Source organism: Pithys albifrons, chromosome 3 (assembly GCF_047495875.1).
Source record: "Pithys albifrons albifrons isolate INPA30051 chromosome 3, PitAlb_v1, whole genome shotgun sequence".
In the NCBI taxonomy this organism is placed as follows: domain Eukaryota; kingdom Metazoa; phylum Chordata; class Aves; order Passeriformes; family Thamnophilidae; genus Pithys; species Pithys albifrons.
The window spans coordinates 50,144,820-50,148,752 of record NC_092460.1 but is presented as its reverse complement, the minus strand read 5'-3'; the positions used below and the strand labels follow the sequence as shown (position 1 = coordinate 50,148,752).

General features: G+C 40.2%; 1 protein-coding gene across 2 annotated transcripts in view; it reads right to left on the bottom strand.

Annotated features, from left to right (window-relative positions):
- Positions 1 to 3,632, bottom strand: part of GRAP2 (GRB2 related adaptor protein 2) — a 41,518-nt gene extending 37,886 nt beyond the window's left edge. For both annotated transcript variants that reach the window (XM_071549880.1, XM_071549879.1), the window contains exon 1: positions 3,519 to 3,632. The gene's annotated coding sequence lies outside the window, so the exon portion shown is untranslated. The remainder of the gene's footprint in view (positions 1 to 3,518) is intronic.
- Between the last annotated feature and the right edge of the window lie 301 nt (positions 3,633 to 3,933).

Here is a 3,933-nt window from a genome sequence, read left to right as displayed (position 1 = left end):
GATAATGTGCCTGTTCTTAGCAAGCTTATTCCTCAAAGGTTAATGTCCCCTGTTTAGATGTTATTTAAGTGGTATTTTAGCATGGTTCTCTAATTAGCAGAGCAATTTAAAAAAATTAAGGCCACAGGAAGAACTCAGAGCCTTCCAAGATATTTTTTTTTCATTCTCATCTCTCTGAAATCCTTCTAGAAACAGTATTTACAGCAACTATGCTTCAGAGATAGTGTTCTGGGCTAAAGTCAAAAGAAAAGAAAGATGCCCTTCCTTTCACCCAGATTACTCTGCTGGGTTAAGTTCCATATCCCTGTGACAGTAGTGATCAAACATCAGAAGAACCTGAGTACAACATCAGCCCACTAGAATGGCTGTATCATGGGAGTCAGTTTGCATTTGAACCATGAAGACTACAGGACATGCATTTGTTAGTCTAGGTGATGTCGCTACCAATTCTACTCCCATTTGTGCAAGTCTCTCTCCACCTGCTTTAAAATCTGCTCATTTGAAATAGGATTTAAAATTAAATTGTCACTATAAAATGCAGAAACAAGACAGCCTTGTTTGGTGATGAAGAAAGATTAGGAATTCGGTTTCCGAGCCCAGCTCAGCTAAAGTTTTGCTGTGCATCCCTGGGTAAGTCATGTCACCTCTTTGTACTGCAGGACACATTTAAAAAGCAAGGTGCAGCCATACATGGATATATTTAAACAGAATGAGGTTCCAAAATCCATAAAACTACCTTTTCAAGGGGCCAGTTCATTTTTGCAGATTGTCAAGTTAGTTTGGCTAGTACAGCTTCTGTCATCTCAATGTCATCACACTCTCGTACATGGGCCTGATTATAGTTATGAAGTGAGAGCATTCACACTCACCTGTCTTAAAGGCAAATGGGCTAAATGCCCATCAATAGGCAAAAATGTGTGTAGCCATTAAGATGAAAGGCTTGTGCAGTTACAGCAATTTAAACCCTGACGGTAATATACTTCCTTCCCTGCTTCCCAAGTGTACAAAGAATGGTGGAAAGCTAAGCTAAAAATACTAAGACCCGTGCAAGGGAGTTGCAAAGTAAAGATTTTTGAAAGATACCAAGGGATTTATGACAAAATTTGTGCTGACCGGAATATGGCTGGTAGTCAGCTCTGAGCTTTAGCTGAAGTGTGTGACAATCATTACATTGAATATGTATGTGGCACTCAGGGACATGCTTTAGCAGTGAACATGGCAGTGCCAGGTTAATGGTTGGACTCAATGATTTTAGAGGTGTTTTCCAACATTAACGATACAATGATTCTACATAACAATTTGAAGAATTGAAAGAAGAGAGAATTGTTACATTCCTCATAAAACCAAAGCAGACTCTGGAGAGAAGGGAGAAAGGTAGAGGAAGTCAGGGCCTTATTATATTGTAAAAAGCTAAAGAAACTAAAACGAGCCCCAAAGACAAGGGTATATCAACTGTTGATAGCAGTATTTCCTTATTTGTTAAACATATGGCATTTTATCAGCCACAGTGGGTAGATTCCTCTAACTAATATGAGAGACTGAACTTGGCAGCGAGTATATTTTAAGGTGTATATATATACACACATATATCTTACACCTCTACTAAGAGGAGAATTTCAAGTGAAAATATTGTTAAGGGAAGAAACATAGGGAAGGGAATGAAGACCATTTTCATTATGTCAGACAGTAAAAATAAACCAGAAAAGACTGCCTACAGCAGTAGTTCCAGATCTGTGGCTTAATAGCAACATCTTGCCTGCCAAAATTTAGATATTGCTTGTGGCTAAAGAGAGCTGCTGTCAAGCTGCAAGTTGATGGGGAGGGCAAAGTATAATATTGTGCAGAGGACATTACAACCTCACTGCTGTTGCCCTTGAATCAGCAAAAATGGGGGGCATTGGTGTGTGGTTGCAAGAGTAGGACACAATTATGAGGAAGAAAAAGAAATTCCATGTGAATAGGTAAAGGAAGACAAAGTTTGAAGAGAAAAAAGATGCCTCTTATTAGAGTAAAGGCTATAACTTATAAAAACCAGACATGCTCTCAGACACGCTACATCTTAGGCAAACCAATGTAAGAAGGTGTAAGAGATCAGGACAAATAACTCACTTGAGCAGCAGAGCCCTGGTTTTCTGGAAGTTGCCTGTTATGTCCAGGCAGATTCTTTAGTCTTCAATTTTAGGAGATGGGTGCAGAAGGGAATGGTAGAGATGAAAACAATTCCAAAATCCAGACAACAAAGCTATGCTAAGTTTAGATTGTGTACATTTCACAATGCATATCCATCCATCTCCAGGTTATTCTGCTTTCTTCATAAAAATGGGAATGACACACAGTGCTATTTTGTGCTTAATCTCTTATCTGTGGGGTTGTCAAGTTTGAATGCAAGAAAGAAATAGAAGTAAATGTCACTAAATAGGAAAGTAAAGAGAATTCCTTCACTGCAATAACAACAGCATTTTTTCGCTGAGCTGCTACTAAGGAAACATGCTTTCTCCATTTCTGTTCCACAATTCATTTTGCCATCACCTCGTAGGCAGAGTTTATGGTCCTATTCAGAAACCTGTGAAAGAGGCTAAAGCATGGGCCTCCCTCTCTTCTGCTTTCAAGTGGATGACAGTATCACCTACAGTCTTTCACACCAAAACATAACTGATGGGCAACTCTAACTCCAAAACCTAGCTCCTCCTGCCATGCCCATTTACTAAAAGCTCAGTTATTATAAAACCTTTCTTCACCAGGCAATTATAAAAGTGGCAGATTCTCCTGCTGCGATTGAAGAGAGTTTAGATTATTGCTTTTTCTAAGAAAATTTTGTACTGATAGGATGCTGTTAAAACATGTCTTCAAGACTGATGTCCTTTAGCTCCTACAACTATTAAGAAATTTATGCACACAAACACAAATTAAACACTTGTAAGACCCTGTCATGCAGCTCCATAGCACTCCAGTCTAAAGGAATGTCTCATAACAATATTGCATATTATGCTTACAATGCATCAAAAAGCTTTACAAGAACATAAAAAAACCAATTAAGGAGAAACTACATTCATGCTTGACCCTTTGAGAAAACACCACATTCCACAGAAGACACCAAAAGGAGGGTCAGTGATGCCAGACCTTCAGTTACCAGAAGCATTTTTCTTTCCAGGCATCTTGCTCCTGTCAGTATGATCACAATGGGTGTCTCAGAGATACAATAGTCTGATCTCTGTCAGAGCAACCTTACAGTTTCTGGGAAATCTGCTTTGTGCTTCTGACTAATAAAAAGAAATTTCCCCATTCATTATTTTCTTTGCTCTGTTCCAATAAATACATTCCTCCTGAGCACAGTCCTGATCCCCCACTGACAAGGAGAAAAACCTGATGCACCTGCAGTGGAAAACACATTGAATCTCAAGCCTTGCAGCTAAGACCTTACTTGTTTAACTCTGCAGAAAATGTTACACTAATTTACTTAATGCATCTACCCTTAAAACTTCATAGTGAAAGCAGCAAGCAGCCAAGCAGATCTGTACCTCTGAGGCAGGTGGTTGCACTCTGCTGTTGCAGGATCTGTGATGAGACAAAGCAATGGGGGAATGGCACGAGTCTCATAACAACCTGTCTTCAGCACAAATGCTTAGCAAGGGCCAAAGTCTGCAGAGCCATGTGGGGCACACAAGCCTTCACCCCAGCATCTCAGCCACTCCCTCCTGAAGCACAGCCAATCAAGCTGGTAGGGTGCAAACCACAAACCACGCAGGAACTCACAGGCACAGCAGCTCACTGAGCTGGGTGTGGGACTCAGCTTAGTGTGGTTTTATTCTTTCTGAGAGGCAAACTGCTCTAGAGCAGCTTCTCTGAATGCTACAGCTGTGCTGGGGCACCTCATAACTTGCTCAGTGTGAAGTTATTTAACTTATCTGTCTGGAAAATGCTGGCCCCTTTGTA